The sequence below is a fragment of the Artibeus jamaicensis genome, unplaced genomic scaffold (genome assembly GCF_021234435.1).
Source record: "Artibeus jamaicensis isolate MK-2021 breed Jamaican fruit bat unplaced genomic scaffold, CSHL_Jam_final contig_1015, whole genome shotgun sequence".
NCBI lineage: Eukaryota > Metazoa > Chordata > Mammalia > Chiroptera > Phyllostomidae > Artibeus > Artibeus jamaicensis.
The window spans coordinates 9,128,245-9,155,963 of NW_026521194.1; the positions used below are offsets into that span (position 1 = coordinate 9,128,245).

Genomic DNA, 27,719 nt, shown 5'->3' on the forward strand with positions numbered 1-27,719 from the left:
GGGGCTGTCCAGCCTGGAAAATGAGAGATTGTAAGTGGTAGTTGTGTGTGTGTGTGTTCTCTCAGAGAGAGAAGTTTTTGGATATAGCTTTGCAGGGATTTGCTCTCTGAAGCAGAACCAGGAGCCACAGAAAGCAGGTTTCCCCTCAGGGTGGGCGCTGCTAGGTGTGTGCAAGACTCCCAGGGCCTGGAGCTGCACACGGGGCTGCCTGAGCATTTATTGGGTCCAAGGAGAGCCCTGCATGGAGCAAGATGTCGACTGGCAAGGCCCTGAGGTCCCCAGTGACTCATGTGGCTACTTCATGGAGAAGAGTAGTAGCAATCAGCTGGTGTCTCTGAACTTCAGTTTTCTCATCTATAAAATGGGATTAATAGGGAACTGTTAGGAGAATTAAAGTGAGTTAATGCCCACAAAGCTCTAAGGACAGTGCCTGGCACATGGAAAGCTTACAATATTAATTGGAGTGTTTAGTAAACAAGGCCAGAGAGATATATAGGAAGGAGAGCTGAATCGGGGCTCTGGGGGGGGGGTGAGGGCTTCTTTGAAGGAGTGGGATGCAGGGCGAGCATGGAGGGCTGCTCTGTGCCAGACTCTGCACTCAGGGCTCAGAGTGGTTAAGTCGCTTCCCTGAGGTCACACAGCCCTTGAGTGGGGTGGGGGGGTAGTCTTCAGCCACAGTAGGCAATTCCAAAGCCTGGACTCTCCCCTCCACGCCTGGGCTTTGGGATGGAGCTGGGTTTCTGTGATTCTCACACCCTGGAATGGATAGTGCCTCATTTCAAGGTGGAGCAAAGCGATTATTATTACTCTCTGTGGTGGGGGGACCTAAGTCCTCAGGAGTGAAGCCTCCAGCTCTCTCGCACCCCGAGAGAGCTATAAAAACTTAAAAAAATGTATGAGGGGAGGTTGAGGGCTGACATTTTTGGCAGCCCATTGCCATGAGAGCACGTGGCAAGGAGAAGCAGCCCCAAGGGGAAGATGGGAGGAATGAGGTTAGACATTAAGAAGAGCAATGGTGAGATGAGGGGTGGCGTGAGGGGGTTGAGGAAAGGGAAATAGATACACTACAGAGTGAGGAGGCGGCAGGAGGCTGTGCAGGTGGAGAGGAGCCCAAGTTCAGTGGCATTTGGGCCAGTAGGCGGCACCAGCCTTGGGGCAAGCGTTCCTGGCTGGGGCCAGTCCCCACAGGGCTACCGGGCAGTGAAAGGGGGCGTGTTGTGGGGTGGGAGGCCTGTTGGCCACTACACATATGACAGCTGGGATAGCACATGTGAGCTAAAAGTTCGGCCAGCCCAGCGCCTCGCCTCCGCCAGCCTGGCAGCCGGCTTTGCCAAAGGCCAGCTCTCACGCTGGGGCCAGCATGCTGGCCACTGATCAGCTCCCCAGGCCCGGACTCATCAGGTCACTGTTCTGTCCTTAACGGCTGCTCAGCTTCTGGCAGTTTCTGCTTCTTGGACCTTCAGAGATAAATGGGAAATGGTCCCAGGCTTCAAGGAATTCGCGGATGAAGGGGCCGAGAGACAATGGCGGTGTGTGCGGCTGTGGAACTTGCCCAGCTCCCTTTCCCGAACAGTTTGTCGAGGATTCAATGATACCCATCATGTCCGTTCTTTATCATCTGAAACGGGCCGAGTTCTCTTCCCTTCCCTGTGCTTGCTGTGTGCCAGCAGTGTTTATTGTCTGCTCTGTCCGCCTCGGGATGCTGTCTGGTTTATGGTATGCAGAAGAGAGCGCACCTCTGGTGATATCCAAGCAGCATGGAGCGAAGTGGAACTCTCACCGCCTTCGGTCCGGGTTCCGTGCCTTTATTAATGTGACCCGAGTGCAGCTGCCGTTTGGGGGCAGCCGTCTCCTTCTGCGGTGGAACTGAACTTCTGTTTTCACTAACTCCGAGAGCTTTCCCTACATGAACTATTATCTGTTTTTTCAAATGACTTTTGAACCTTAGTTCAGGACTTTACCCCAAGAGAAATGTTCCTTTACTAATTTTATCTTGTTTATAAAGTCAGTTTTGCATTTGAATTTATTTCAGCATCTTAGCTCTTTTTTTCTGTTTTTTTTTTTTTTTCTCCTTTGGGTACTGGGTAGGCCTCCGTTCTTCACCTAAGTTACTGATAAGTATGTTGGACAAGCCAGGACAGAGGACAGAGCCCTTTGGCAAGTTGACATTGATCTATTAATCAACACCGCCTAGGAATCCACTTGGCTTTCTATCCCACCTTTGAGCATTTCATCGAGGATCCTGCCAGCACCTTCCTGAAACCCAGATAACCTAGGTCTGGGGGAGTCCCTGACCTTCCAGTTGAGGAACCTAATAATGCTGAGGTCAGGGTGGTGGATGTGCCTCGCTGAGGGAGGCTGTGGGCCCCCTGAAAAGCCCAGGCTGAAGCTAGTGATCTCCTCAGAGGAATCCAGCCTGGACGGCCAGGCAGACTCAGAGGAGGACAGGGCCGCCGCAGGTGTCAGAGACAAGCAGCGGGCAGGCGGTTTCCCCATGTTTTCCTGTCTTCTGCCCTCACACTGGGGTGCACATCTGAGCGTAGGGAGCTGGAGTGTAGAAGGCCTGGCACTGCTTCCTCCTCGGGGGAGTGTGTGACAAAGGACCCAAGGCTGTGTCCATTTCTGCACTTGGAGAGGTGATGGGAAAGCACCCAAATGCATGCAGATCGGGGACACTGGTGGGGAGGAGAGGGTGGCCCCTGTTCTGGCCTCAGTCTGGCCTGAGTGTTAGGGATGATGAACAGAAAGGGAAGTGACCAGTGACTTGGCCTGTGGAGCCTCAGGAAGGGAGGGAGGGACAGGGGCTCTGTGGGGCCGCAGGGGAGGGCGTGGCTTCTGGAGCGTGCCATGGGGGAGCCCTGGCAAAGGGGGGTCCTAGGGCATGACTCAGAGATGAAAGCATCCCGGGGGACTAGTCCAAACTCATCTCTGGCTTGTGCCGGTGCGTGTGTGGTAGTGGGGGGGGGCGTGGTCAAAAGGGAGATGGGCAACCCAAATGCACAGACATTGACCAAATGCCTGGGGTGACCCCCCACCCCCAGGGCCTGGTTTCCAGCCTTCCGCATGTTGGGTTCAGCAGGATTCTGAGGCCTGGGGCCTCAGGTTTGGGGACCGGGGCATGTGGCCCTGCCAAGGACACTGGAGTGGGTGGCTCCCGTAGCTCCCTGGGAGACCGTGTCTCCCCCGTCTTCAGATGATGGTGTTTTTGGTCAACCTTTGCCCTCAGAGGAGCTTCCACTTAGTTGTGTAAGGACCTGGGAATCCGTCCCCTTGAGACTGTAGGTCACCTGACATGACACCCTCCAGGGGAGCGTTGGGACCTAAGGAATCCCCACCTGCATCATGCAGTGACATGGGCTTGAGTGGGAAGATGTGGATTCGAATTCTGTTCCTTTCATCAGCTGCTCTGGAGTTTTGGGTAAGTCACTTCACCACACTGAGCCCATCTCTGAGACGGATAGAAACCACGGCCACGTCCCAGGTTTTAGTGGAGGCCAGCACGGAAAAGCAGCAGGGGGAAGAACGGGCACTTAGATGCTGATTAAAGTGAAAGGAAGGGAGAGTGAGAGCAGCTCCTGGTCCAGGCTCACCCCCCTCCACCCCGCCGTGGTGGGGCCGAGGGGCAGGGGAAATCTGGATTCAGCATTTTCGGGCCGTCTTTCTCTGGATGTTATCTTTGTCCTTTCTCCTCTCTCTGTCCCCTCTGTCTTCCTTTCTGTTGTGTCCCCTCCTTCCCTAGATGAAGTGCCTAACTCAGCACCTGGCCCCAACACACACAATTCATTTTCCCTGCTTGTTTCAATGGCTTCTCTGTGGCTCTGCGGCCGCCACCACCCCCAGTTCTGTCTCTTTCCTCCTTCTAGGTCCCTGTGGCTGACCTCCTCCTTGTCCCACTCTCTCTCCTCCTGACATCCCTCCCTCTGTTTCTCTGGCTTCTGTCTTCCCTCAACAGGCATCCATTGACCACACAGGAGATGCCTGGCACTGCCCTGCTCCTGCCTGCGTTCCGTGAGTCTCCGTGCCTCCTTGCTGCTGACTTCGCTCCCTCTGCCCCCACAGGCCTCCTGCCCTCCCATCCCCCCCCCACTAGCTCCAACACTGGTGTTATTCAGTTTTATGAGAAACCCCCAGGCCTGCCCCTGAACGGACCAACCACAACTGGAACCAGATGTGCGGTGCTGCACATGGGGATGGGAGGGAGGGAGGAAGGGAGGAGGGAAAGGGGTCTGGGCTGGCTCCTGAGGCAGGCGGGGGGCTGGGGGATGGGAGATGGGAAACCCTGGGAATTCTGCGTCTTCATTGGTTAGGAGGAGGAGGAGTGGGGAGAGAAAAAGGGCTGAGCAGGCTTCTGCACAAAGCAGTTCTCACTTCGAGTGTGTTTGTATCAATGACAGAGGGACAGACACTGGGGGAAGCCGGGGGGTGGCTGATGGGCTGTGGGACAGCTCATGGACATGAAGGGGAAGGCTGCTCCTCTTCTTTGAAATCCTCTTGCTCCTCGACTTCCTGTCTGTGTGGTTTCTAGAGACTTGCTGAACTCATGGTTCTGGGCCCAGGTGCTGGGAGAGGGGGTGATGTTGGGGTGGGGGGTGGAGCGTTTCACCACCGAAGCCTCCTTGAGAGCAGCTGGAGAGGGTGTCGCTCAGAGTCCCCTGGAGCTGCCGCAGACCTGGGGTGGATGGGATGCACCCGGGACATCACGTGTTTGTCTGATTGTCCCCATGTCTTACTTAGCATGGTGAGTTTTTCTGTCCGTGATTACATAGCTTTGAAGATAAAAGTCAGCCAGCAATGATCTTGGTACAGCCTTGTGTGAAATTAAGCATTAAAAATGCCCCTTTATTTAATTTTTAACCAGTCACCCATCCATCCGTGCATCCATCTCGTCATTGTTGGCGTATTCAGTCCACCTTTATTGAGAATCCATTATGAGTCAAGCTTGCTGGGCACTGGACATACTAGGAGAAGGGAAGGAAAAGGTAAATCTTTGCTCAGTGGGAGATACACCCAACAAGCCTCGGCATTAGTATGTGAGCAAGAGCCTTGGGTGTTCAGAGGGGACGGTGTCTACCAAGTGGTGCCATTGGGGGAGGATCCATGGCTTTTAAAGGGAGCCCTGAATGCTGATGTGGAGAAGAGGGAACCTTGGGATAAGTAGGCCCGAGAAGCAGTGCCATCAGAGAGGGCTGCGGAGGTCCTGCCGTGGAGGTGGGACAGGATAGGCTGTGGGGGGCCAGGGACTATTTGATGTCAATCAGGACGATAATGGGTGTGGGTTGGAAAGAGGAAAGATGGATGATTCTTCTGCTGTACCGTGACCCCCAAAATGAAAGGGGCGCCTTTCATTTTCTTAAGAGTCTCCCCACCCACCTCTAGAGGATCCTATATTGCTGACACGGAGTCCTCACCTCCTTCCCCTGACCACGGCTGGTCCAAGCCCAAGAGCAGACCTAGGCCTGCAGGGCGCATGGCGTTAGGCAGGATAAGGCTGTTAGGAGCCCTTTGCCTTAGAGTTGGGGTCAGAGAGGGCTGGGCACAGGATGGGGAGGCAGGTTTTCCTACTTAGTCCAATAGTCTCGGAGGCGAGTTCTGTGGGGCATCTGTCCTTCCATCTGTGGCCACACTCACCTGCTCACAGGTTGAGGCTGCTGTCAGTGCTGGAGGTTCTGAGATGCTGGAGTTGGGGACTCTGGCGACCAGGCTCTTCCCACCTTGGAAGGAAGGTCCTCTTGCTCTGGAGGTGGGAGGTGGGTATAATGACACCTCCATCTCCACCTCCCCTACATCAGATCCTGAGAAGGCGCCCTTCTCCCTCCCATCCTCAGGGGTTTCTCTGTCACTGATGGGGATGGGGAGCCGCTCTCTAAGATGCTGACCATCTCCCCTGTGATGCTCATGCCCCCATGCTTGTCCCTTCTGGGTCTCCCCTGTCACTTTCTTTCTTTGGAAAATTGAAGCCTGAGGAATGGTTTAGTTGAATTAATAAAATTGGTGAGTTAGAACTGGGAAAGATGTTGAATACCTTTGGCTCCAATCTCATCGTACAGCAGGGGACACTGAGGCCCGTAGATCAGGTCACTGGCCCAGGACCTCACACAAAGGTGGCCCAGATGGAGAGAGGAAGGCTCTTTCAATTTCTGATGGGCTGGGCAGTAAGGAGCTTGGCTCCAGAGGTGGCCAGTCAGGTCTGAGCTCCTGCTCTGTACCATTCTCTGTTGTTTTGGACAAGTCACCAAACTGCTTTGAGGTCACTTTCTTCAGCGAAAATAACAGGGTAATTCCAAAATTCAGTGAGAAAATGCTTAAGAGCCTGGTGTACAAGAGGTGTGCAGCAAATGACTTTTCCCTTCCCTGCAAAATAATCTTATCTGCTTCTTCGCTTCTATCATGTATATAGTACTCCACACTTTACAAATCTCATTTCCCCCAGTCTTTCAAATTGTAAAATCTTGTCCATGTACAAAATATTTGTACATGTACAAAACTTAAAGGAACTTATGGTTAACATCCTGGGTTCTATAAAGAACACTTTGGCACGGTCCTTCTCTCCCATTTCTGTTTATCTCTCCATCCATCAATCCATCTTATTTTTTGATGCATTCATTCAGATGGAATTGAAGCATGCACTTAATTAACTAGCATTCAATTCAAATCAGTTTTGCACGTGCCGTCACAAATATCCATAAGGAAAACACAGATTCAGAAGTGAGATTCTAGGTCAACAGTCACAAAATGAGCGCTCTGCAAAAGTTGAGAGTTGCTCTTCTTCCTCCTCTTCTTCCTCCTCCTCATCATCTCAACAAGCTTCCTCACTCAGCGGTGGTTCAAGGCAGCTGAGTCTCTTCCTTGGGTTCTTGCCCCGCTTTCTTCACTTCTGCCCTGCAAGCTCTTTGGCCCCGTCCCCAAATGCCCTCAGGGAGGCTGCTGGGCCTGTGGCTGACGGACAGGGAGTCCACATGGCTTGGTGTGCCCTGCCTGGGGGGTGCCTGTGCCCTGCCACTGCCAGCCTGGCTGAAGCTGGGTGTGAGCGCCGCAGGGGTTAAAGGAGGCGGCAGTGGGGCGGGCTGCTGGCCGGCTCCGGGAAGAAGGCGGTGCGTGCTTGCCCGCCTGCCGCTGCCGGGGGAGGGAGCTGGGCCAGCAGCGCCCTTGCTCAGTTGCTCCCAGCAGTAGCCCTGGGGCCAGCTCTGCTCCCCGTGCCTGCTCCCTGCCTGGACACAAGGCTCACTCACGCCCTCCTCTCAGCAACCAGCTTCCTGCCAGCTATAGCTGCTGCCCCATCACTAACTCACCACCCTGTCCTGTGAGCCCAGATACCCACCCCATCCAGGGGTTCCTCGGCCAGAAAGGTGAGTGTGGGGTCTGTGGGTGCTGCTGGCTGTCCTTACAGATGCTGTCAGGGCCACTGACCAGGGCATACGTTAGGGGAGGAGGTCAGCCCTCCTGGTCGCAAGTCTGTGTGCCAGGCTTACCCCTCCGGCCAACCTGTCAGTCCCCTCTTCAGACGTGTCTGAGACTTTTGCAGTGATTTCTGGGGTGTGGTTGTCCATTCAGAGAGACACAAGTTCAGAGGAGTCTTGTTTGCTGGGGAAGTTGCTGGTGTCAGTGGCTGCAGACCGTTCCCCTGAAGTGAGTGGGGAGGGACACACCTACTGAAGAAGGGAGGAGGTAGGGAGTATCCCGCCTCCAGCGCTCTCCTCCCCACCTGCCTGCCCGTGTGGGGCTGCCCTGGGGAAGAGGACCCTGAGAAGAGCAGGCAGCTTTTCCTCCTAGTTCTGTCCCCCGCCACCCGCTGGAGTTGTTACTGGGCCCCCTTTTCCTCCTTGAGGTTCTCCTTGCTCCCTTCCCTCATTTCCCAGGGGCTGGCCATGTCTGTAAGGGAGGGTCTGGCAGACCCGGGAAGGTTGGAGTTAAAAGCGCGCCCCTCAGCTTGGGTCCCTGCTCCCCTGCCATGGGCACAGCCTGGCATGAGTGCCCCTGCAGCCCTCCCCCAGTCAGCTTCTCACTCCTTCCTCAGCCCTCTGGGCAGAAATGGCTAATCCAGGTGGTTAATGAACAGACACACACAGCTGCCTTTCACCCCCCTGTCCTTCCTTTCCCCCCACCCCTGACCCTCCGATGCCCTGCCTGCCACCCCTGCCCAAACTGGAGAATTCATACAGAGCTATTCTCAGTGTCTGTCCATCAGCTCCCAGTTCAGGACCAGGGCCAAGACTGCCTGCCCAGATGTTCTGGGGCTGTCTGTCCCCTGTCCTAGAAGAGGAAACTGGGAAGGGAGTGACCTAGGGGGGTGACCAGGAGCAGCCTGCTGTGCTCCCGAGCTGTGTTCCCTGCAGGGGGTCTGATGGGGTTAGAGGACAGGAGGGGTGCTGGGTAGGGGAAGGCAGGTGGGTGGTAGTGGGGTGAGGCTAGGAGGGGGACCTGGAACTAGGGTTCAGAGTCTCTGGGGGGCAGGGGCATCTTCTGGAAGCCCCAGCACCTGTTCCTGTGGCAAAGCCAAGAGGGGGGTCGGGAGGGTGCGGAGGGAGCACTCTCTTCCCTCGAGTCTCTGCCAGGCCCCTTCCTGAAGCTGCCTGGGTGGGGTGGGGACCATTGTGGCTCTGACTTGGCCTTAAGTTGCTCCTACCCCTGCCAGCTGGCGGATACTTCTGTCTCCCCCACCCTTGCTTTCCCCCAGGACCTCCGAGCTGAGCCACCCTCTGCCCAACCTCTCTGGCCGAAGGGTGTGGAAGGGAGGGCCCGGACCTGGCTCTGGTTGAAAAGCTGGGTGGGAGGGCTCCACGTGGGATCAGTGCTGGGATCCCACTTGGGGTTGGCCTTGACTCTGCTGCCCATGGAGGGTGGGGCCCTGGGAGGGGCTCAGCTAATCTAGCAGATCTGCCAGTGCTGGGAACCAGGACTCTGATCTGGAAAAGAGAGTTCTTGGGTGGTGGAGGAGGCAACTTGGGAACCTCTGCTTCCAGATCTCTGGCCTTGAACCCTTCTGGCTCTCCATCCCATTCTTCATCCCATACTTCACCCCATACTTCTACATACTTCATGTCCTTCAAAGCCCCGATTCAGAACCTCCCATGGGGACTGTGGTGCCCAGCATGATAAAAACAGGATGCGTGGTGGCCATGTGGAGGGGAGTTGGGCTGGTGTGCTGCTGAGTTCAGAAGCGGGGTCCCCATTTGGCTAGTAATTTCTCATCACTGATGGACAGTCACCGAAACTTGGAGTTTGGGAGCTCTCGGTTCCTGTCTCGTCTGAGGGAGGAACTGGAAGCAGAGGGGCAGATGGATTTGTGTTTGGTGAAGGACGCTTGGCTTGAGTTTAATGAAGGGCTTTCCAATAAGCCTGGCAGGTCAGTGAGAGAACAGGCTTCCTTGTAAGGTAGTGAGCTTCCCATCTTGGGAGGGAGTTCAGACAGAGGCTGGACAACAGCTTGGAAGGATTCCTGAGCTGGGATGTGGTTAGAAGAGATGAACTCTAAGGTCTCTTGGGATGCTGAGGTCCTGGGATTCTTGGAGTTGGGAAATTCTCTGACACCCGGAATAGGGGAGCAGCAGGGTGGTAGCCTCTGGCCTGGGGATGCACACATTTGAGGACCTTGCAGGCCAGGGCGTCCTCCTCCCCTCCAGCGTTTGGGGAACAGAGAGCCTGCTTTCTGCCCTCACACCCATTGCTCAACCACCCAGCAGCTCTGCCCCAGCTGCTTCCTGCAAAGATTCTGAGTTGCTTCCGATTCTTCTTGTCCCACTCCATGCCTTGTCCTGCCGGTTAACTCCACAAGATCTGGAGCAGACCTGTGGGCTCTTTGACACCGTGACACCGTGGGGAATGGAGGGCTCAGAGGCAGCACAGACCTCTACCCACTCCCTGTTGAAGTCAGAGCCCATGTCCCCTGCTGAGGGGCTACCTGGGGCCAGTGTGCCAGGACAGGGAGGGAGGGTTGCTTTGAGGTTGGGCAGCTCGAGCTCCTGCCCCAGTTGGCTCACCCCCTCCGGGGGCCTCCCCAGCCTGCCTGGAGATGGTGGGCAGAGGACTGGTGCCAAGATCCAAGATGCAGAAAAACCTGGGGGCAACTCTTACCTAAGCCTCAGTTTCTAAACTTGTAAATAGTACAGGTTGTCAGGGCAGCTTGAAGTGGTTTGTGTAACTAGCAGCGGGGTTGCGAGCCAAGGGTGCATTCTCCAGGGCCTCTCAGGAGGAGTGTGGGAGGTGCGGGTCACTCCCCCCTTCCCCTGGACCGCCTGGCTCTCCAGACCTGTTTTCCAAGGTGAGCAGTTGGAGGGGGGTGACACCATTAAAGATTTCTGTACACCACCCTCTGGAGACTTGGGTTTCCCATGATGGGCGTGTCAGGGTGGGCTTCGGGAGTAGGCTGAGGACCCACACTGGGCCTCCTGGCCCCGGCTGCCTCTCCTTCCAGCCTCCCTTTTCTCCTTAGTGGAGAGAGTGAAGGAGTAGGGCCTGAGGCCACCCCAGTCAGCCCCTGCCTCCAATCAGGGCAGCCCCTTGCACCGTCCTGGCTTCTTCTGCAGATAAAGTCCTTTCCGGTGTCTCACTGCAGTCCCCTGCCTTGAGCCAGGGACTAGGGCCTGCTCTTCCCTCCGGTTGGACAGAAACCCACAGAGAGATGGTGGGGTGTTGGGGCCCGACAGAGGAGAGGCTGAGTGTGCCCCAGAGCTCAGGGAAGTTGGGGGCGGGGCTGGGGTGGCCAGCAGAGGCTCTTAGCTGAAGGCAGTTCTGGCTTCTTGGCTTATTTTTGGGGCCGTGAGTCTCTTTTACTCCAACAAGGGAAACTGAGGCCCAACTGAGGGTTGTGTACTGGAGAGGGCGGAAGAGTCAGCCCTCCCAGTCACTGTACTCGCAGGAAAGCAGATCAGAAATGCGTGTGGCGTCTAGGGAGGGATAGAGTGTTTGGGGGAGACTAGGGCCCAGACTTTTGTCCCTAGTGCTGGACCTCCAAAGCTCTGGCTCTTAGCTTTCAAGGTTATCAGGCCTGCACAGGTATGGGCACCACTGAGCTGGAACGAGGGTAATGGGGGCAGCGGGGCGGCCAGGTTCGCAGGCCATGCCCACCTCCCTCGGCGCCCCCTCCATTATGCGCAGTCACACGCAGGTCCAGCTCCTTCTCCTTCCTCTGTTCAAATTGCCAAAAGCACTTTCCCATCACTGAAGAGGAGGCCACAGGCGACGCAGCTGGGTCCCTGCGTTGCCTCTACCAGTTTGGTGACTTTGGCCATCTTCCTACTTCTCTGCACCTTGGTTTCCCTTGGGGAAGGTGTCTGGTCTCCATGGAGTTGGAGCCTGTGTGGGGTGGGGGTGGTATGCTCGAGCCAGGACTAGTCTGGGCTCTGTAATCCCTGCCTTTTTAGGTCTGGAAGCCTGTAGCTCAGGCTGGGTGTTCTGGGAGGTAGGAGCAGTCTTGTTCTGGTCCAGAAGGGCAGGATCTTGGGAGTTGATGGGGACCGAGGGGTTCCAGGAGCCCTGAATGGGATTGTATCCTTCCTTCACTATGGGGGGAGGTCCCAGTCCTGCATCCAGGTCCCCCTTCCTAGACCTTCTCCAGCGGAGAATATGGGACCCCTCGGTTTTCCTGGTCCTTGCAAGCTTCCAGTGTTTAGCTGGATTACCACCTCCTTGAGGGCAGACCTGTGCCTTTTGCCTCCCTGATGATCCTGGCTATGCCCAGCAGAATGCTACTCAGTGGGAATTGACTAAGGAGGGGCAAAGGGACGAGGGTTTTAGACAGGGCCTGGGAAAGGTTGGGTGATCTTGACGGGCACTGATGGGCACTGGAAGCAGGGCTGTGCTCACGGAGAGACCTGGAGTGAGGCAGAAAGTGGGACTCTGGAGCCAGGCTGCTGCGGCTCAGCTCTGGATGAGCCTGTCAACTAGCTGTGTGGCCTTGGCAAGTGACTGAACCTCTCTGAGCTTTTGTTTCCTCGGCTGTGTAGTGGGATGATCATAGCACCTGCTTCATGGTGTGGTTGTGAGGCCCAGTGGCTTAGTTTATTTAAAATACTTTGAACAGTGCCTGGCACACAGTCAGTGCCCAGTGAATGTCAGTAATTGTTATTACTAGGGGTGATGGTGGTGGTGGCGGCTTTCCTCCAGGGGCCCACTGCTGGGCTGACCCTGTCTCTCTCCACATGGTTGTTCCCATCCGTAAGGTGGGAGGATTATGGGACCCGAGGGTGGAGGGGATGGTTGCATCATGTTCCCTTGAGGGGTCCTAACCTCAAAGTCCAGAGACCCCTCCCTTCTCTCCCTTGCTCGCTCACTCTGTCATAGGGGGAGAGAGAGAGCTAAGGGGACCTCCGGAAGCCTTGCCTGCCCAGGGAGCTGATGCAAATTTGTGCTTATGGAGGACTCTGAGAAAGTTGCTGTCACTGTAAACAAGATGCATTGTTGTAACCCAGCCCAAGTGCCCCTTCTTGGATCCCACCCCATCTCTTGATGAGGGTCACTGGACAGGACACTCCTCGGCCTGGCAAGGGCCTATCCTGGTCTCAGGGCAGACTGCTCCTGACCATGGGCTATATTCATAGGTGTGGCATCTATATTTTAACATGGGACCCTGCACCCCCCAAACTGCTGTAAGTACCTTCTAGGTCTCTCTAAAGCAGGGCTGTCTAACCCGCGGCTCGTGGGCTACACGCGGCCCAAGATGGCTGTGAATGCGGCCCAACACAAAACCGTAAATTTGCTGAAAACATTATGAGATGTTTTTGTGATGACATGTTCTCACAGTGTCATGCAATCACAAATTCACAATGGTCCAAGACAATTCTTCTTCCAGCGTGGCCCAGAGACACCAAAAATGTTGGACACCCTGGTCCTATCCTGCATCTCCTTGCTGTGACTTTAGTTCCGTAACCTTATTGGTAGGAGGTGGGCGAGAACCATTCCTAGCCCTCCCTGCATGCTGTGTAGCTGTGAGCTCTGAACCCATGGTGGGGGGCCAGCTCCTGGTCCCCTGCTCTCTCTGTGGTCCTCGGCTTCCTCGTTAGCAGGGGTCAGCACTCAAGGCTTGCTGAGCTGCACTCTCCACCTAGGCCTGGTTCCCACCCAAGAAGGCCTGGCTTGCTCCAGGTCAGGTTGGGGTGAGCTCTACCTCCAGACCCTTGGCCCACCCAGTTGCAGCTGCAAAAGGCATTAAACTTTTTCTTGGAGAAAGAATGGGCTTGGGTTGATGATGATGACAGCTGGGAAGGGTTCCTGAGCTCAGCCCAGCCCTGTGTTGCTTCCTCTCCTCAGCCCCTGCTCACCTCTGCTCCATTTCTATGCTATTGCTTATCTAGAGGAAGGGGTTCACCTTTGACCCTTGACCTTGACCAGACCTGAGCAATCTATTGGTCTACAACAACCCTTTAATGGGAACAGTTAGTCTGTGTGGTCAGCTTTGGGCTCGATGCTGGGGTGGGGGTGGGAGGGTGGGCAGAGGACTGTGAGGGAAGTGTAAGAAGGATATCTGCCCCGGGGTCCCTGTGGGCAAGTGGGGGGAGTGCAGTGCTCCTGCTGTGTCCCTGGACTGGACTCATCTGGATGAGTCCCTTTTTTCACTGGGCCTCAGTGTCCTTACCTGTAAGACAAAGGGTTGGCTGGAGAGGCTCTGGGCTTGAAGTCTGTGAGTCCATCCATCTCCCTGCAGGAGCCTCCCCCCTGGTCACAGGCTTTGAACTTCACCTTGGATTGACCTTGCTTCCCTCCCGGCCCCGCCCCCACCTCTGGCAGTGGCTGGCAGGAAGTCCTGCTGATTAGGGCCCTAATCACTGGCTGAGACTCTCAGAAACAGCCAAGCTGGTTGAGCAGAGAGAAACCATTAGGAAAGGCCCAGGGAGAAGCCCCAATCCTGGGGGCGAGGGGGTCTGGCTGTGGTTGGGGGTCAGCTCCTTGGACCAGGGGCAGTGACTGTGTACCCACTTTGGATGCTATGTGGCAGTGGCTGAGCCTGATGGGGCACATAAGGCCCCTGGTAGCTTACTTAAAAGCCTTTTGGGGCATTGATGCTATGCCAGGCAAGGTGCCAAGGGTATGGGGCTGGAAAGGCCAGGGAGATGTGGTCTAGTGGGGACTAGACAGTGAGCTTCTGCAAAGTGCAGCGGGGTGTCAACTGGAAAGCAGTGTATTCAAACTGGAGGAGTGGAGAAAGCTTCAGAGAGGAGGTGCCATGTGAGATGGGTTTTGAAGGTTGAGAAGGAGTTCTGCAGGAAGGAAAAGGGGTAATGACCTCTGCAGGCACCGGGGAAAGCACGCACAAATGCACAGTGGGATGCACATCAGTTTGGGTAAAACAACGGCTTCAGCCCTGTCTTACAGTCAGACAGGTGTGGGTTTCCCCAGTTTCCTAGGCTTGCCAACCTGTGACCTTGGACTGAGCCTCGGTGTCTGATCTGTTCAATGGGGTTACTATTCCATCTCATAGGGCAATAAAAGGTATGAAATGCGACCCTGTTTGTGAAATGTTTGCTCAGTGCCTGGCGTAGGAAGTGGTATATGTGTGGAAAGGGTAGCTTTGGAGAGAGCCTGGAGGGGTAGCTTGGGGTCTGGCCATGTGGAATTTCCAGGGCCCAGTAGAAAGCTTTAACATAGGAGAAACTTGGTGAACTTGTTACTTAGGGAGATTATTTGGGCATTCGGGAAGGCTCTGCTGCCCCAGAGAGACCTGGGGGCAGGCTGTAAGCCCAGGTCCCTAGAGTCCGTGTTTGAATGCCTCAGCCCCTGGGGAAGGGAAATCCTCTCTGGAGTTAAGAGCCTGAGGAAGCATCGAAATCTCCTGCCCGGGAGCTCCCGCAGGCCAGGAGAGAGCCCTCCTTGGGAAGGCTTCCCACGCGACACAGGAGTGGACAGGCTGCAGCAGGTGGGAGTGAAGGTAGTGCGCGGGCAGCTGTATTTCTATGGAACCAAAAGGCTCCCTTGGGGGCGTCCTTCACCCCTTGGCACACAGTAGGCACATTCATTCACTATCTGTTAAATGAATGGATGAGTGTCCCATAGCCAGGGTGTGCGACCCTGCTTGCTCAGAGGCAGTGGGTGCCCAGCCTGCCTGTAAGTGGCTAGATCTCTGCATGGGGCTGCCTGTCCAGAGACAAGAGGAGTGGTGAGTGTTGCAAAATCCAGGTGCCTGGCCTGTTGCAGGTACTCAGTGACTGCGTGGATGAGGGAGTGGGGATTTCAGGAGCTTTAACTTTCCGGATCAAGGTCCTATTAAGAGGCAGTGTGGTGGCGTGGGGGTCAAGATCACAGACCCTGAAGACACATGTCTGGGTTTGAATCCTGACCCCATCTCTCCCGGGCTGTGGGACTGCAGAGAACTTATCTAACCTGCCTATGCTCAGTGAACTCATTGGTAAAAGGTGGGGAACCAGTAGAACCAAGTCCTGCATGAAAGGCAGTGCTGTGTGACCCCTGGTTATTATTACTGTTACTGTTCTTACCATTGTTGTTGGTACAGGGGGAGAGTGCAGCTGCCCAAGGGGTTGGGGAAGCGCAAGAGGTAGATGATGAGGCTCCTCTGGAGGTGCCTTCTGAGCTGCCTCCTGCGCACAGACAGTGGCCTGTACTCTGGCCTGCTGAGCTGAGCGTGGGAGCAGAGACAGTGGCCAGGCCTGGATTCCAGGCTGGAGCCCTGGGAGAGCAGGGGCCAGCTGGGGGTGGGGAGGTTGGTGGTGAGGAGAGGTAAGCAGAGAGGAGGTCAGGACTCTCCCAGGTCCCCAGCTGGGACCCCAGGAATCCTTCTCATCATTTCTTGCCAGAGGGCTGGCCTTTCAGCTTCAGGGCCTCCAGAAGGCCTGTGGTTCATCTCCCAGCCTCCTGGGCAGACTGGATGCCCCTTCATTGTTCCTGATGCCCCTTCATTGTTAGAAAGTGATAGCTCTGCACTAACCTCTGTCTGGCTTCAACTGCTTCCCTGCCTTTCCATCTTGCCTTTAAATCTCCTCTCTCCAGTACTGCAGGACCAGTGGCTGCTTTGCAACAGGAGGGTGTGAGGGTAGACTTCAGGGGCCTGCCCTGGGTCAGGGCAGGAGGAAGGGACTAGGCAGTGCAGTAGAGAGCCTGGTGGCAGGGGCGTCAGGCAGACTGTTTCTAGTCCCCCTTTGGCACTGCGTGACCTTGAACAAATCATTTCCCCTATTTGGGTTTTAGTTTTCTCAATGGTAAGATGAGTTAGGAGAGTCCTCTCTTTCTAACCACTGCCGAATTTCTGCAAGTCCACTGATATTTCTGAACAGAGAGGCGCCTGCTCCAGGGGCTGGCCATTGGGAGAGCCATCCAGCATGGAGGCGGGGGCCCTTGGGTGCCTTTAGCATCTGCTGGGAAGACAGCTGAGATGCTGGGAGGTCCCATCCAGCCCTGAGGTTGCACAGTAACTGTTCCTTCACTGCCAGCCCACTTCCTGGAACAGAGGTTGGGGTAACAGCTGTTAGGGTTGAGCTGGCCGGAACCTCTGGGTCTTTGTCCCAGTAAGTCTCTGGGTCTTTGTTCCAGTCGAGCTGGCAGGATTGGAGCTAGTGGAGCCAGGGAGGGAACCAGGCAGATCTGCCAGCTCCCCCTTAGCCACTCTCAGGGAATAGAGTAGGAGTAAGTGATGTGCTGGGGTGTGTGGTACAGAGGAGAGTGAGTAACAGTTGTGAGTAACGGCTCAGTGTCTCTGCTGGGCAGGTGGCTCCTAGACTGTGCAGAGCTGTCTGGGGCTCCGGAAATGCTCCTCAGAGGCTCAGCCACTGAGTCACAGCAGCCCGAGTTCCCCTGTCCTTGCCTTCCTCAGGAGCTGGGGGTCCCGGGCCCACGCCCATGCCCCCTGCCCCCACAGAGAGGGCCTCTCCCAACGAGTTCCTCCCACCGTCCATGCCTCCACACCCACCAGGTCCCACAGAAGCCGTATGTTGTGTTTTGAGCTCCCAGGTGACATGGCTCGCCTGTGGGAGTCTAGATTTTACAGCCTGTCCATCCTGGGTTTGAGTTGCCGCCCAACCGCTCATTGCTGTGTGACCTTGTACAACTCACTTTTTCTCAGTTTTGGTGGCCTCATGTGGAACAAGGGAATGCTGCCTGTTGTACATATTGTTGAAAGGATTACATGTGATACTGTATCTGAAGTACATAGTACATAGTAGGTATTAAAATAATAGGGTTGTCCCACAGCTCTAAACTCTGTTTTGCCCCCTCCTCACCACCTCCACCCCTAAAGTTCCTGCCACATGCCTGCCTTCCATAATTTTCAGGATGTTTAGCCACTAGCATCAGGTCTGCTCTGTGGTTTGTATACTTGCCACCCTGTGCCTGCCACCTGCCACCCAGCTCCCATGAATGTGCTTTACCCCTGACCTGCTCTTCCAGAAGGATGGGCAGGGCTCAGGTGTCTTCAGTGAATCCAAAGGGAATTTGTCCCTTGCCCGGCCACAGTGGGTGGACAGGCCCCTGCGGGCAATCTGGGTGTGCTTCCGGACTCAGATCCCCCACCTCTGCTGGTTCATGCTGTGCCCTCCCCCAGTGCGCCCTTGTGGGTCACTTTGTCACTTCCCCCTAGGGCTTCCTGAAACCCACTGTGCTCCGGGCCACGCAGACTGCCCCGCCAGTGGGTGTGTTGGCGGTGCTGCTGTGTTCCTGTCTGTGCGCCTGTGCCTGGGGTGGGGCCAGAGCACCAGGCGGTGACTTTGCATCTGGACCTGGCAGTGGTCCTGTTGCTGCACGCTCTGTGTGTGCCATGGGGCATCTGAGCCATGTGTGTGTGCCCTGCCAGTGTCTCTGGGTCAGTGTGCTTCTATCTGATGTAAGCTTTCTGTCCTGTCCATTTAATATCCGCCTGTGCTTTCAGAGCCAGATAGAGCCAGGTCTTCCGCCGCCCCGCCCTCCACCCTGCTTCCCTCCAGACTGGGTTTCAGATGCATGCCTCTCGGAGGTCCTCCTGGGGAACAAGGAAACATTGCATGGGGGTGGATATGCGTCAAAAGGAGACGAACAATGCCTGTGACAGCCAGGCCTCCGCTGGCCCTCAGTGCTGGCTTCGCTTCAAGTCTCTGCTGCCTGCTAATTGGGAGAGAGCGGGGGCTTCCTGCGACTGGGCCACAGATGGATTTAAAGGAGCAACACGAGGCTGGGCTGCCGAACCCTGGGGACCTCCTGCTTCCGGGGCTCTTGGTGCCGTCTCCCAGAGCAGATGGGGTTCCAGAGCACCAGCCCTTGACTTGCGCTAATTGTGCAGAATGACCACATTCACTCCTGTCGCTGCCGTCTGGGGCCCAGGAGTTTTCTACTCAAGTGAATTTTCAGATAGTGAAGCGTGGGCCATGTCAGGTGCTCAGAAAAAGAGGTGTGATTTTTTTTGGAATCTTTTGGTTTGGATTATACTGTTCCAAGTTCTTACAGTATAGACGGGGCCTGGGAAAATAATGGCCTCTTCTCATTCTGTTATTGTTCCTCAGTTTTTCCTTCTGTAAAGTGGGCATAAGAACAGAACCCCTTCACAGGATTGGAGTGAGGACTAGATGACTCGGGACACATGAAATGCTTAGCGCGGAGACTGGCGCCGAGTGTGTACCATGCAGTTCACTGCCCTGTAAACCAGGGCGCCCAGGCACTGAGAAGGGTGGTGGTACCCTCTGGCCTGAACAGAAGGGAACTAACATTTACTGAGCGTGTGGTATGTTCCAGGCATTTGGATTTGTGTCATTGTAGCCAACTTTATTTAGTCCAACCACTCTGCCAAGTCGGTCTCTCTAGCCCCCGTGGGTCGTGAGGAATCTGAGGTTGAGGGGCTTCCTCACAGTCCGAATAGCTGGTCTGTAGCAAAGTGGTATTTGAGCCCACGCCTGACTCCCAGTCTGTGGCTTTTTCCATCGCGTCTCTTACCTTTTGGTTGAAGACTCATGGCCTGTTTGAGTTTAGAAATCTGGAAATGAGGACCCACAGACAGAAGGGGTTAGGATCTTTCTGAACTGAACCTGCTCCCAGATGCTGGCTTGAGCTAGATTCAGAGAGGTCTGGGCTTAGGTGACGAGACAGAATGGCCTTTAGGAGTTTGGGGGACATGAAGACCCCAGATAGGCCTTGAGGATAAGGGATTTTTTTCCCTTGGGTCAGATGGGGTTGGGTTTGCTTTTCACCCCGCTCTTTCCTTTGGCCAACCGTAAATTGTTAAAAAAGGAGGCAGATAGACTCTGGGAAGGACTTCCTGGTGGTCAGGAGCACAGGGCAGTGTTGGGCAGCTTAGGGAGCCTGAGGACTAACACGAGTTTAAGGGGGCGCTTCAAATCCCAGCTGTCTCTCTTTCTACATTTTAATGTTTCTGAAATTGGAGTGCATCTTAACATTGAAGAGTACCTTTCGGGCAGCATTTTTCATTTCTCAAAAGCTGTGAGCCAATCGACGGCGCCCCAGGCAAGCAGTGGCATCTCTGAGATTCGGAAGCAGGGCCTTGAACACCTGCAGTTTGCAAGGCACCAGCATGTGAGCGAGGGAGAGAGGCCTGCAGGCCGCTATTGTCCTGGCCAGCGAGCAGACTCCGGGCCACTTTAAGAAGGCAGGGGGACCCTTTGGTGTCCCCGTGGGGTTGAGTGTGGCCCCGGGCCTTGGGATTCTCTGTCTGGGGCCTGGCTCCGCCCCTCCTGCCCTTCACCCACCACTCCCTCTTCAGCAGCTCCTCAGCCCTTTGCCTTCTTGGGTTTTCCCCTGCTGCTTAGATGGTTTTCTCATGCATCCTTCCTGCCTTTCTGTCATAGCACAGCTTAGGGTCAATGACTTTTGTCCCTTAAGGTTCTCGTCTAGAGACAGAAACCCTCAGTAGGGAGTGAGGGGGCCGGGTGGGGTGAGCAGTCTCCCTCTGGGTGTCATTTCTGGAAAAACAGATGGACTTGGATCCCAGTGAGATAACAGCCCTCCTCGTACTTCCAGCGCAGCACTTACTGGGCTCCTTTCTAATTCTCTGTTTCCGAGCCTGCCTCCTCCACTGGGCCACAAGTGCCTCTCACTGGCCAGGCCGTTCTTATCCATTTCTGTCTCCCTGGCTGGGAACTGGGCACCGAGGGGCCCCCACAAAATGTTGCAGGAAGGCCTGGTGTCTCTTCCACGCCGGTCACCTCTCCCTGCCCGCTGTTCCACGAGAACCTTGACCACAGACCACAGCCCTTCCTTGACTAGATCCTCTCAGGAACTTCCTAGAGGCTGTGTTGCCTGTGCTGAAGGCCACGTCCCCCAACCCGCTGCCTCAGAACCAATGTCCCCTCTCCAGGCGGGAAGAAGGGCTGAGGTTTTTCCTGCTCTTGGGATCCTGGAGAAGGCAGCCCTGGGGCTGATGCGTCAGGCCCCGCCTGTTCTGTGCCTCCGCCTGTGTGACAGAGGCCCTCCTCCTCCTAGTCCTCCAGGCTGGGCCCCGGCGCTGCTGCCCAGCTGCTCCTCCGTCCTCTTCCCCCCGTTGTTCTCTCAGTACCGCTTGCCTCTGCTCCTTGCCCAGCTGCAGCCTGTCCACGTCTCGCTTTGGCGGCAGCTGTCCTTTCCAGGTGGGCCACCCGGCCTCTTGCCCTGCCCCTCTCCCCGTCCTTTCTCACTGGCCCTGCTGACATCGGGCTCTTCCAGGGCCCTGGACATTTGTCTCAGCCTGGCCCTCCAGGCCGTGCACAGTGTGGCCTTGACTTGCCTCTCTGACCTGCTTTCTCCATTTTGCTGAGTGTGTCCTGGGCCCAGCTGACTGTCCTCCTCTCTGTTTCCCTACCCTGACATCTCCCCTGCCCACCCACCTCCAAGGACATACCCTCCCTGAGACTCTTCCTGTGGCCTCAAGCGAAGCCAGCTGGGGTGGCCCGGGGCAGAGCTGAGGCTAGGGGTCCACCAGAATGCAGCTCTGCTCCGTTACTCACTGGTTGTGTGACCTTGGGCCAAGCACGTGGCCTCCTGGAGCCTCACTTCCTTATCTGGGAAACATGCTGATAGCCCCTGCCTCAGAGTGTACACTGCGGAATCAAAGCGAACTTGACACTGGTTTTCTCTGGATGGAGCGAGGGCCCTGAGGCAGAGAGGTGAGGGATGGAACGGGAAGGAGAGCCACGGCCAGGTCCCGCAGGGCCGTGAGGACCATATTAAGGCATCTGGACTTCATCCCGAGGTGCTGGGAGCCACTGAAGGGCTTAGGTAGAGAGTGACCTGGCTGGATGTGCATTTTAGAAATAGTTCCCTGGCGCTGAGTGCAGACTCGATGAGAGGGGCAGGACTGACCGAGGGCGAGGTGATGTGTCGCAGAAGGCTGTCGCAGTAATCTCTGTGATTAAGGGGGCTGGGGTTTCGGGTGGCTGGGAGAGAGATTTGGGCAGAGGAGTTGTCCAGGCTTGGTGGGGGGGCAGAGTGGGGGAGGCGTCAAGGCGGAGATTCTGGTTTCTGGCTTAACAACCTTGGGACGCCAGAGCTGGCGGGGCAGGGTGGTTGTCAGTGGCTAAGCTGGGGTGCCCAAGAGGAGGCATGGTGGGGGCAGGGCTGTGGCTCCAGGAGATGGACAAAAGTCAAGGCCTGGGCCCACCTGTGCCTTCTCGCCCCTGCTGCTGCTTCCCAGTGGCTCCACGGGCCCCACCTTTGTCTTGTGGCTATTACCCGGCCCCTCTCAGACCCCTGGATTACCCTCTGGAGGGGACTTTGGGCTGGGACATGCCTTTCTCCCTCCCTGCTCAGCTCGAGGTGTCCCTGGGAACAGGCCCCTTCTTGCCTCCAGGAACTTGATGCACTTCCTTTCCCGATCCCGCACAGAACTCTATATAAGGGAAGGAAACGGCCAGGCAGGCCGGGAGCGAGCTCCGGTGAGGACAGGCTGCCTGGAAGGGAGGGCGCAGTTCTGGGGAGGAAGTGGAGCCAGAGCAGTGGCTACCTCGTCGCCAGGACCCTCTGCCCAGGGCCAGATGCTCGGCCAGGGAGGGCAGTGCCTTGGAGCCAGGCTGGGGCTGTACCCCCAGGGCTCCTGGCCTTGGCCTTGCCTCTCTACCTCCCCTAGGCCAAGGGCCCTTTGTAGCTGCCTGACTGTTGAGCACCCTGAGGTCCTGGAGGGGTGCACGCTCACCTCTTACCCGGTTCCCAAGCCAATCCCTGTTTCTTTGGCTGGGCCTCCCGCCCTCCCCTGGCCTAGCTCACAGGGGCTGCTGGAGTCTTCCTCGTAGAGCCCCCGGGGACTTGTAATGTGGGTGGCTCTTTCCTCAGCCATCAGGAAATGCAGACTGGATCCCTCGGTGATCACTGTCTGCATTATTCTTGACCACCCTGGTGTAGCCTCAGCGACCAGGGCTCAGAAGATGACTATGTCCTGGTTACTGGTTCCCTGAGTGTGGCCCAGAGGGTGAGCATGCAAAGCCTAGGGTAGGACTGTGCAAGGCAGGAAGCAAAGTCCGGGATCACCCACACTGGGTGAGGGGGAAAAGTAGAGGCCGGAGTGGGGGACCTACCCAAATGTGTGTTTTGTTGGGGTGGGGATGAAGGCCTCCAAGTTCTAGGGAGCCTGACGGTCCCTTGTCTCTGAGCTCTGGGCCTCCTTCTCCCCACTTTCTCCTTCCCCTCTCGTCCTTAGTGTTCTGGCACATCTGCTTGCCTGAAGCACCTACCTTTCTCTCCGCACACCCCTCTCCCACTCCAGCATCTGCATGGTTCCCCCGTGCCAGCAGCTAAGGGTCTTAACTCTGTTGCTGGGCGTTCAAAGTTGCCCACAGTTCGGACTGGAAAAAGAGTTTGCTGTCCGACTTCTTTCTTCATCTCTTTGAAGATGCCCTTCGATGCTCTTTCTTCCTTCCCCTACTCCACTCCGTGTCCCAGCCAGACAGGCTTCTTCACATGTGCAGCCTTCCACCTCCACACCCTGTTCATGTGAGGGAGGCCCGTGGACTCACAATGTGAACTTGGCGCTGCTGGACTGTTCGCAGACAGGGGGTGGCTCTCCCCTCAGTCATCCGGCGGTGCAGGCCGGATCTGGAAATGCCCTTTCCCCATCTCTGCCTTTCCAACCTTTTCTACAACCCTGCTGAGTACCAGGCTCTGAGCAAGGCACTGGGGCTTCTTGATGAGAATGACCGATGGGCTCCCTGCCCTCACAGGGCTCACGAGGCGAGCGGGTGACATGTATGGTAGACGCATGAAAGTGATGCGTCCTGGAGGCCCGCCTCAGGTGCCCCCTCCTCCGTGGAGCCCGCCCAGGCCCCCCGAGTGCTCCCTGTGTTCTCACAGTGCCGGCTCCCCCGCCACAGCACCCCTGCTGAGGTGTGTGCCTCGCCTGGCCGTGGGGGCAGGTGGCACGCTGGGAGAAGCGGAGTGGTGCAGACCTGGGTGGCAGCCCTGGCACTGTCACTTGGTAGCTGTGCTGTCTCGGATCTGGAAGGGTGTTGAAGGGACTGCCTGAGCTCCGGTGAGGTGAGGAAACAAATAGCCTACCTCAGGGGGGTGTGGGGGGGTGAAGGATGCTGTGCCCAGTCCTGGCACATGGTGAGTGTGAAAAAGTGTCAGAACCGCCACACTTCTCCTTCAGCCAGGACTTCTACTTTACCTTAATCACCTCTTTAAAGGCCCTGTCTTGACATGTAGTCATATCTGAGGTCCTGGGGGCTAGGGCTTCAACATGTGAGTTTTTGGGGGGTCAAGGGGGCACATAATTCATCCCTTAACATTAAGTAAAATAAGCCAGAAACAGAAAGGCAAATATTGTATGCTTCTTCTTATATGAGGTACCTAGAATAAGCAAATCCTTAGAGACAGAAAGATTAGAGGTTCCAGGGGCTGAGGAGTGGGGAGGAGAATGGGGGGCTTGTGTTTAATGGAGGTGGGGCTTCTGTTTGAGATGATGAAGAAGTTCTGGAGATCGGCAATGACCAGGGTTGTACAGCACGGCGAGTGTTCCGAATGCCACTGAACTGTATACTTAGAAATGGCGAAAATGGTCAAATTCATGTTATATACGTTTTACAGCACACACATGCATGTACACACACACGAGGCCAGCAAAAGCTAGGGGGAAAAAGAATTTTTCAGCTCAGGGTTATATGAAATGCTGGCTTCAGAGACAAGTTGTTCTAGTTTGGTGTGGGGGCAAGGCTGTCCTGTCTAGCTCCAGGGGCCAGGGGGTGTGGGTGTGGTGAGCCCCTCTGGAAGGCTGGACAAGATTAGGAGTCAGGGGGTTTCTTGAGACCTGAGGATGGGAGTGTCACCCAGGGGGAGACCAGGCCTGCCACTCGAACAGCAGTGAAGTGGTAGGGGCAGTGCGCAGTGGTGCCTTCGCTTACCCTGCAAAGAGCAACACATGGAGACCATAGACCAAGATTTCACCTGTGCCCCGCCTCTTGCAGCTGATTGGCCAGGGGCAACTGTTGTGACCTTTGAGCCTCCTTTTCTTCATCCGTGTGATTGGAGGAGAATGACTGACTCTGCGGGATTGGAGGACCTCAGAGAGATCAGGCATATGGCAGGATTAGTCTCCTGCCCAGTAGATAGTATGTGCTTAGCAAATGGCAGTGGATTTTACTACTGGCGATGACACATGCCTGCCTTTCTCAGGCCTTGAGTCTCTCTCATCTTTCCACAGATATTTACTGTGCACCTACTATGTGCTGGGACTAGTGTGATGAACATGGTGTGTTCCCTGCCTCACGACACTTGTTTTCTGGAGGGGAAAACAGATTGTAGACAAGGAAACGAAAACATCTGTAATTACAAACTGTAACGAGGTCTGTGAAGGCAGAGATACAGGTGTGCACATGTGCACATGCGTGCATGTGTGACTTAATGGAGTCGGGCAGGGCCTCGCTGGGGTGGTGACGTCTCAGTCCAAGCCAGAAGGATGGGGAGGACCCAGCTATGCTCACGGCTGGGCTGAGAGGATCTCAGGCAGAGGGAACAGCATGTGCAGAGGCCCTGAGGAAGAACAGAGCTAGGACTGAGAGGAGCCCACCTTTATGTGTGGCTTTGGGTCATGGACATGAAGGGTGGGTACTGCATGATAGTGGAGAGCAGAAAGGGGCCAGGTCATGCAGGGAGCTCCCTGCTTGGCCTGGCTGCCGTCCTGTGCTTTAGACCCTCACATCCTGGGGTGGAGAAGTGGGGCCTCAGGGGTGTGCCCCATTGCTGGCATTGCGCCCAGGGACTTGAGAAGTTCAGAAAATACTGGCGGGGACTGACGAATGCCAGGCATTGCCCTGGTCTGGGCCTGGAAGCACTCACCTCGCGGCTGAACCCCTCCCCCGACCCCTCCCGCCTCACGGGCTCTGTGGGAGACCACTGGCAGCAGCACTGGCCTTGGGCACATCATTACCCTTTCTGTGCCTTAGGGTTTTCACCTGTGAAATGGGGACGGTAACTGTGCCTGCCCCATACATTTTTTATTAGGGTCCACTGAGTCCAAGGAGAGGGCGCAGGATAGTAACGGTCACATGGTGGCGGCACTCCATACACTTTCTGTCCCTGCTGTCACTGTGAATGGCTCTGTGGAAATGAGTGGTCACAGGAGAGCCCTCTGAGAGGTCAGAGAGGACAGAGAGGGCAGGAGCATGGGCCTGTCTGGAGCCAGGCTGCTGGGTGTGCGTCCTGGCTGCTCTGTCGGTCAGCTTATTAACTTCCCTGTGCCTCAGTCTCCTCATCTGCAGAATGGGGTGCTCAGGGTTGTTGTGAAAATTGGAGAGTTAATCTAGGCAGAGCATGAAGAACAGTGCCTGGCCTACCGCGAGTGTGATGGGAGTCTCGGCTGTGCTGCTATATCCATTGCTACTTGGATTTTTCAGAATTGAAAGACTGAGCCGTGGGCTTGCTCAGCCCCCCGTGTGGAGGTGGGACACTGGAGGTCCACCACGGAGGAGCCTTTCCTGGGGCCGACCCCCTAGGCCTGGGCTCGGTGTCCTGCACGGCCGGCCCCGGAGACAGGCATGGATGGTGGGGCTGGTGCCCGAAGCCCCTGCAGACAGACACCCTTGAGGCTGCCCCCTTTGCAGAGGGAGGATTCTTGCTTGGGTCCCCACGGGGCAGTGAGAGTGGTCCCTGCTGACGCCAGGAGTGTGGAGCCATAGGGCACAGGCCACAGAGTGGCAGGGGGCCCTGGCTCTCCCTGGCACATTCCAGGTTCCTGAGAGGGTGGCTAGGGGCCAGGGTGCCGGAGGGAAGGAGAGCCTTTTAAGGAAACATTTCTTTGCTTAAAAAGAGAGAGAGAGAGAGGGAGAGAGAGAGAGAAGAAACATGGAAACACACAACAAAGTTAGTGGGCCGGCTGGCAGGCTGTCTGGAATGCACAGCTGTGGGCAGGGGTGGAGGGGGCTGCTGGGGGCACCCAGGCACCAGGCCCTCTGCCCCGGGGTCCACTGCTGCTCCTCAGATCCGAGTCCTCGGGGACAGACTGTGCCTTAGGGGCTGTCTCCACCTCTGGGGTCCCTTCTTTCCACCCCCTTAGAGCGGAGCTGGGAGAGAGTCCCTCCCACTTGTCTTGAGGACACCTATTCATTCTGCTGCTTCCTCAAGATGTATTTGTGACCCCCGCACTTCCGCAGCCTCAGCCCCAAATGGAGAGTGGAGAGCCACCCTCATGTAATGAAGAATGAACGCGAGTCGGGCCCTGCCCGTGGGTGACAGCAGGACTGGGGAGAGGAGACGCTGGGGGCCTGGTGTTATGTGGTGAAGCCTACAAGCTCCAGAGTGCGGTTTGGGCTGTGGGGGGCGAGGGGAGAGGAGGAGACCGCGGCCAGATGCAGGAGCCCAGTCCTGAAAGTACCTGGCAGAGAGGGCAGGGTCCCCCTGGCTGAGATCTTGTCTGCGGGACAAGGCAGGCAGGCCACGGCCACCTCTGGGGCCTCTTCCCTTTTTCCTGCTCTGTTCTCGGGGCACCCTCCACCTCACCCAAGCTACTGATCAGCTGTGTGACCTTAGGCAGGTTGTTTAACTTCTCTGTGCTCCCTGCACCTCAATCAGATGTTTAACAGTAGATACCGTGGTGGGTTGTCGGAAGGATTGAGTGAATTAACAAGGGTACGGCACTGATAATAATGCCTATGATATAAGTGCGTATTCATATATGTACATGTTAGCTCTTCCTTTTTTTTTTTTTTTTGGCTTCGTATGTGATCCTCCCAGCAGCCCTGGAGTACTGTTGCGTTTAGGGTGATGGACTCCGCGCTGGAGAACGGGTGGGCAGTGAGTCTGCAGCATGACCATAGTGTGAGTCAGGGACCAGAGACGCTACCTCCCAGCCTCTCCGTCCTTCCAGAGTTCAGGCCACACTGTCTTGTGGGTGTTGTCCCTTTCTGGGCTGGTGTGTCAAGCCAGGGGATCCCTTAGGCTGGTCAGATGACAGAACAGGGTGAGGTGGAGGGAGGGCCTGGCTAAGGGTAGCCTCTGTGAATAGCCAGCCCCTGCCGAGGCCATGGGCTGTTACCATCACTGCCCCACTGGGGTGGTGGCTGGGGCGGGGTGTTGTCCACTCTCCGAGGAGACAGCCACCTCCCCCTCGGCCATCCACAGCTTGTGACCAGACACCCTCTTGCCCCAGGGAGAGCCTCCCCCTTTGTTCCCTCTGTGGGCCCCCTGCCTGGTGCTCGGGTCAGGAATTGGAGCCAAGACTGAGGTATGAGCTCCAAGAAAAACGTGTCCCAGCTAGAAAAAAGGAACACATTGAGTCTCTGATAAAGGCCGCTGCTAATTGTCAGGGTAGAGGGTTGGCTGCCTGGCCTGGCTGAGGGATGTTATCTTAGGGTACAGAGCAATCCAGCCCTCCCTCCTTCCCCCCTCCCTCTGTCTGG

General features: G+C 56.2%; 1 protein-coding gene and 1 long non-coding RNA gene across 10 annotated transcripts in view; one reads left to right on the top strand and one right to left on the bottom strand.

The window, feature by feature from the left end:
* Positions 1-27,719, top strand: part of TNS1 (tensin 1) — a 158,360-nt gene that overhangs the window by 23,425 nt on the left and 107,216 nt on the right. The window contains exon 1 of one of the 9 annotated variants that reach the window (XM_053670896.1): positions 7,337-7,346. The exons of the other annotated variants lie outside the window; for them this stretch is intronic. The gene's annotated coding sequence lies outside the window, so the exon portion shown is untranslated. Of the gene's footprint in view, positions 1-7,336; positions 7,347-27,719 lie in introns of those variants that run through there. 9 annotated transcript variants of the gene reach the window in all.
* On the bottom strand, positions 4,717-7,621 carry LOC119039493 (uncharacterized). Its single transcript, XR_005080623.2, has 3 exons — positions 7,470-7,621; positions 5,629-5,734; positions 4,717-4,958 (listed from the first exon to the last, which is right to left on the bottom strand). It is a non-coding gene; the product is annotated as an uncharacterized LOC119039493 (long non-coding RNA).